We start from the raw sequence: 6882 nt of genomic DNA, 5'->3' as shown, positions 1-6882 counted from the left end.
TCCAGCCGTGCAAGCATACCACTATTTTTCTTTACTGTTTTTGCTTTTAATTGCAGTTTTATTTTTATTTTCTTTTCCATGTAAGCTTTCAGCACTTAATTAATTCTTTTTCGCACAATAGTTTCTACACCGGAAACTATTGTGTACCTTTCACCGGATCTAACCTTACGTTAGAATCTATTTTTTATTCCTTCGCTTTTATTTTTCTGTTTGATTGAAGAATTCAAGAACAAATCCAACCGGCCTGTGGTGGAGTGTTCAAGACTGCTATTTAATTTCTCAGGTTCTTTAATTATTGTTTGAATTTATATATGCCCTGTTTTACTGTTTACTTATATTATTTGCCTGAGATGAATTTGTTTATGCATGATAATTATTTAGATCTGTTTAGCATGTCTGGCTAATTTATTTAGGTATCGGTATGTAAAGTAAGCGGAATGAAGGAATCAAAACTAAATTGGTGTTTAAACGATTAGTGTTTTCTTAAAAAGAGTTTCTACGGATTCTATTGTTTTCAAAAAGTGGTTTTTGACTTAACTAATAAGTGACAGCTACGTTAATATAAAATCATAGTTTATTCAACAGAGCGAGAGTTTGAGATAAGACTTTTAATCAATAGTGTCAACTGAAAGGATTTATTTTAAAACCAAGAAACCAACGAAGAATTGATTCCCTAATTACGACAAACTACATACCGATATCCGTTTAGTTGATACTTAATTTAGATCCTATTTTTAGTTTTAACTTTACCCCTAACAATCAAAGTATTACCCGCCTTAGCTTTACGAAGTAACCTTAGAAAACGGTATATCGATTCATAAGTCCCTGTGGGATCGATATCTTTTAAAACTACGCGATAGAACTGTGCACTTGCAGTTTGTACCCCAAATTCGACTCATAAAGTCGCGATCATGTTTTTGGCGCCGTTGCTGGGGACTTTTATTTAGTCGATATCGTAACTCTTCTGTTACGCTGTAGAGACTAAGGCTTATTTTCCTTTTCTTTTCTTTCTTTCGTTGATTTGTATGCCACACACTCGCTCACAAGGCGAGTCGTTCTACTTACGAATCAACGATATCGAACTATATCTCCGAGTCTTACGACGAATTCGGGAATATCGTGCTGCAAACAATCTCCCTCCTGTTGAACTTCCTGATCTCAAAAATCTTCTTCCTTCGCCGATACCCGAGATGGCAAAACCAGCTCGTGCTCTTCGAGATTACGCCGCTCCATCGCAAGATGAGCCGCATTCGAGTATTGCTCCACCCGCAATCGAAGCAAACAACTTTGAACTTAAACCTTCACTGTTGCAGGCAGTGCAACAGAACCAATTCTCTGGAAATCCTACCGAGGATCCAAACCTTCATTTATCCGTATTTGTCCAATACGCCGATACTGTTAAAGCTAATGGTGTCACTTCAGAGGCAATTCGACTTCGTCTTTTTCCTTTCTCGTTAAGAGATAGCGCTAGAAGATGGCTTCAATCTCTTCCTTCCAACTCAGTCACCACATGGAACGAGTTGAAGAAAGTTTTTCTTGCTCGATATTTTCCGCTGAGCAAAACAGCTATGTTAAGAGCCCAGATAAATGGATTTAAACAGAAAGATAACGAGTCTCTCTTTGAAGCATGGGAAAGATACAAAGACATGATGAGACTTTGTCCACACCATGGTTTAGAGGACTAGTTAGTAATTCATACCTTCTATAATGGTCTCCTGTACAACACGAGGTTAACAATAGACGCCGCCGCAGGTGGGGCACTAATGAACAAACCTTATGTTGATGCTTACCAACTTATCGAAAGCATGGCTCAAAACCACTATCAGTGGGGAAGCGAACGAACAATGGTAGAAAAACCTCAAACGAAAACTGGCATGTACGATATAAGTAACCTTGATCATGTTAATGCAAAAGTGGATGCTCTGGTCCAGAAAATTGAAAGTTTAAATGTATCACCTCCAGCCACCGTGGTAGCCATAACTCAGAATTGAGAAGTCTGTGGAATCCAAGGTCACACTCCTGCAGATTGTCAACTCCTAACAGGAATCCAAGCGGAGCAAGTAAACTATGCTCAAGGAAGCCCCTACTCGCATACCTATAACTCAAATTGGAAGAATCATCCCAATTTTTCATATAAGAGTAATAATGCTTTATACGCACCTGGACAATCTCCAAATCAAGCCCCAGTAATACCTCCGGGATATCAAAAGCCGATCCCATCTACACCTAACAATAACGCCCCTAGGAAATCCAACTTGGAAATCATGATGGAAAACTTTATAGCTTCTCAACAGCAAACCAATAAAGATTTCTTAAACCAGAATGTACACACTGGCGAACAAATTAAACAACTAGCAAGTAAAGTAGATGCGCTGGCTACCCATAACAAAATGCTGGAAACGCAAATATCACAAGTAGCTCAACAACAAGCGCCTACTGCTGCCCCAACTGGTACATTTCCTGGCCAACCCCAACCTAACCCAAGAAGCCACGCTCATGCAATTATACTGAGAAGTGGAACGGAAGTGGAAGGACCGTCTGACCCAAGGATAGAAAACCAAAACTCTAAAAAGTCAACTGAGGAGGAAAGTGAACCTAAGGAAAAGGAAGAGAGTAATAAGGAAACCGTAGAAAAGAAGGAACCTTATGTACCTCCACCACCTTATAAACCACCTATCCCTTACCCTCAAAGGCTTATAAAAACCAAAGATGCGGGCCAATTCAAAAAATTTGTTGACCTACTAAAACAATTAAACGTCACAATTCCGTTTACAGAAGCTATTACGCAGATGCCCTCATATGCCAAGTTTTTAAAAGAAATTCTTTCTAATAAAAGGAAACCTGAAGATAGCGAAACCGTTACACTCACCGCTGAATGTAGCGCTGTAATCCAGAATATGCCTCCTAAACTTAAAGACCCAGGTAGTTTCTCTATACCCTGTCACATAGGAAAATTTGTCATCGACAAAGCCTTATGCGATTTAGGAGCCGGTATTAGTGTTATGCCTTTATCCATATGCAAGAGACTTGAAATGGGAGAATTAAGACCAACTAAAATGTCTGTGCAACTAGCAGATCGTTCCGTTAAATATCCTGTAGGAATTCTTGAAAACGTTCCAGTACGCATAGGTCAATTCTACATTCCAACTTATTTTATAATTATGGATATTAGAGAAGATGAAGTTACACCCATTATACTGGGAAGACCATTCTTAGCAACGGCCGGTGCAATCATAGACGTAAAACGAGGACGACTCACTTTCGAAGTAGGAGAAGAGAAAATTGAGTTCATTCTTTCCCAATTTTTGAAAGCACCTGCAATAGAAGATACATGTTACTTCATGGATATCATCGATGAATGCATAAAAGAAACAGAGTTAGAAAAAGACAAATCATCTGACTATCTTGTAGAAGACAAACTCAACCAATGTTTAGCAATAACACCGGATCCTACGCAATGCCTTAAGAAACCAACCCTAGACCTGAAAACACTTCCCAAAAATCTGAGATATGAATTCCTAGACTTAGAACTTGAACGACCAGTGATAGTTAATGCTGACCTAGGAAGACTCGAAACAGAAAAACTCCTGCATATCTTAAGAAAATATCCAACCGCACTAGGTTACAACATCACCGATCTTAAAGGAATAAGTCCTTCTATTTGTATGCACCGCATCATGCTAGAAGAAGACTGTAAAACTTCTAGGGAACACCAGAGGAGACTAAACCTGATCCTGAGTGAGGTAGTGAAGAAGGAAATAACCAAGTTATTAGAGGCAGGTATCATATATCCTATATCTGATAGCAAATGGGTTAGTCCTGTACACGTAGTACCAAAGAAAGGAGGTGTAACAGTCATTGAAAATGAAAAAGGAGAAACTATAACCAAACGAATCGAATCGGGATGGAGAATGTGCATTGACTATAGGAAACTAAACAAAGCAACCCGAAAAGATCATTTCCCTTTACCATTCATTGACCAGATGTTAGAACGATTAGCAAAACATTCTCATTTCTGCTATCTAGACGGTTACTCAGGTTTCTTTCAAATACCGATTCACCCTGATGACCAAGAAAAGACAACGTTCACGTGTCCTTTTGGTACCTTCGCTTATAGACGAATGTCGTTTGGCTTGTGTAATGCTTCTGTAACCTTCCAAAGGTGCATGATGGCAATATTCGCCGATTTTCTAGAAAACATCATGGAAGTATTTATGGATGACTTTTCCGTATGCGGACAAAGCTTTGAAGAATGCCTTGAAAACCTAGAAAGAGTTCTAGAGCGATGTGTAAAAGTAAACCTAGTACTTAATTGGGAAAAATGTCACTTTATGGTACAAGAAGGAATTGTTTTAGGACACATCATCTCGAACAGAGGAATTGAAGTAGACAAAGCCAAAATAGAGGTAATCGAAAATCTTCAACCCCCGAAAACTGTGAGAGAAGTACGAAGCTTCTTAGGACATGCCGGTTTTTACCGACGATTCATTAAAGACTTCTCTAAAATAACTAAACCTTTAACCGGGCTATTAATGAAAGATGCTGAATTCATATTCGATAATAGATGTTTAGAAGCATTTCAAACGCTTAAACAAGCACTGATCTCCGCGCCCATAATGCAGACACCAGATTGGAATGAACCATTCGAAATAATGTGTGATGCCAATGATTACGCTGTAGGTGTTGTTTTAGGACAACGAAGGGATAAAAAGCTTCACGTTATATATTACGCAAGTGAACTCTAGATGAAGCACAAATGAATTACGCCACAACCGAGAAAGAACTTCTAGCAGTAGTGTTTGCACTAGATAAATTTCGTTCTTACCTGGTCGGAGCCAAAATAATCATCTACACTGACCACGCTGCTATCAAATACCTCTTAACAAAAAAGGATGCTAAAACTAGACTCCTAAGGTGGATCCTGTTGCTACAAGAGTTCGATTTGGAAATCAAAGACAAGAAAGGAACTGAAAACGTAGTAGCAGATCACCTCTCGAGACTTGAGAACCTTGAACCGGAAAGAACATCGATCAACGATGATTTCTCGTACGATAAACTTATAGCTACTTTGGAAGAAAATAACGCTGATAAACAGGTAGAAACCACCTTAGCTATATGTGTTACACCGTGGTACGCTGACCTCGTAAATTATTTAGCTGCCGGAATAGTTGCACCTACTTTATCCTACCAGCAGAAGAAACGATTCTTCTATGACATAAAACACTATTACTGGGATGACCCCTTACTTTTTAAAAGAGGCCCCGATGGTATTTTCCGTTGGTGTATACCCGAAGAAGAGGTAGAAAATATAATCCAACACTGTCACTCCGCTCCTTATGGTGGACATGCAAGTACATCCAAGACCTGCTCTAAAATCCTACAAGCCGGTTTTTATTGGCCAAATATATGGAAGGATGTACATGCAGCTATTAAGAAATGTGACAGATGTCAACGCACAGGAAACATATCTAGACGTGACGAGATGCCACAAAAGGGCGTTTTGGAAGTAGAGATTTTCGACGTGTGGGGAATAGACTTCATGGGACCTTTTCCATCCTCTTTCGGTAACAAATACATACTCGTGGCAGTTGACTACGTATCAAAATGGATTGAAGCTATAACTTCTCCAACAAACGACACACGAGTAGTAACTAGACTCTTTAAGAATATAATATTTCCAAGGTTTGGTGTCCCAAGAATAGTAGTCAGTGATGGTGGATCGCATTTCATATCCAAGGTACTCGAAAAACTACTGCTTAAGTATGGCGTAAGACATAGAGTAGCGACACCTTACGACCCTCAAACCAGTGGGCAAGTGGAAGTGTCTAACAGAGAAATCAAACAGATACTAGAGAAAACAGTCGCCACTTCAAGGAAAGACTGGTCATTGAAATTACCAGAAGCTTTATGGGCTTACCGAACTGCTTACAAAACTCCCATAGGGACAACCCCATTTAAGCTCATTTATGGAAAATCCTGTCACCTCCCAGTAGAATTCGAACATAAAGCCTATTGGGCTATTAAAAATCTAAATTTAAACTATAAAGCCGCCGGCGAAAAGAGAATCCTTGATATAAGCGAATTAGAGGAACTCAGAAGAGACACTTACGAAAATGCCAGAATCTACAAAGAAAGAACAAAACAATGGCATGACAAGCGCATATCAAGGAAAATCTTCAAACAAGGCGATACAGTCCTTTTATTTAACTCTAGGCTAAAGTTATTCCCGGGAAAACTACGATCTAGATGGTCAGGTCCTTTTCAAATCACCAATGTTTTTCTCAGTGGAGCAGTAGAAATTAAAGGCAAATCTATGGAACCATTTACCGTAAATGGGCAACGTCTAAAACATTATCACTATGCAGAAAACAATGAAGATTCGCAAGTCTTGCACTTAGACGAAATGCCTCCAGAACTTATAGATTATAATTGATAATTTTTATGTCGAGCTTGCGACATTAAACAAAGCGCTTAGTGGGAGACAACCCACAAATTTTTTTTTTTATTTCTTCCTTAATTATTCTTTTAATTTTTGTTTAGTATTCATTCTTAATTTATTTTAATTTATTAAAAACTTTTCTCTTCTTCTTTCGGCATTTGGCCAAATCCTGACTAAAACTCTTGTTTTTCTTTTCTCTAGCTAACACTAACCTGATGGGACAAATTGATCGTATGGGTATCAAATTCAGAGGAACAGCTCAGAAACAAAAGTTTGAGGAACTAGCCACGAGAGAGATGCTACCTAGTATGTATGCTGATGACTGGGCAATGACTGCCCTTGGACTAAGAGAAAGTGTCCTGTATTTGCTGAGTCAGATAGGGTGGAAAACCTCTCTTATCCGTAGACATTTCGTCACCTACCGGAGACTAACACTAGAATTC

General features: G+C 38.9%; 1 non-coding gene across 1 annotated transcript; it reads right to left on the bottom strand.

Moving 5' to 3' along the window:
- Window positions 1-1568: 1568 nt before the first annotated feature.
- LOC127132983 (small nucleolar RNA R71) lies at window positions 1569-1675 on the bottom strand. The gene has a single exon (XR_007806984.1). It is a non-coding gene; the product is annotated as a small nucleolar RNA R71 (small nucleolar RNA).
- Between the last annotated feature and the right edge of the window lie 5207 nt (window positions 1676-6882).

Source organism: Lathyrus oleraceus, chromosome 3 (assembly GCF_024323335.1).
Source record: "Lathyrus oleraceus cultivar Zhongwan6 chromosome 3, CAAS_Psat_ZW6_1.0, whole genome shotgun sequence".
Classification (NCBI taxonomy): Eukaryota; Viridiplantae; Streptophyta; class Magnoliopsida; order Fabales; family Fabaceae; genus Lathyrus; species Lathyrus oleraceus.
This window is presented reverse-complemented; position numbering and strand designations above follow the sequence as displayed.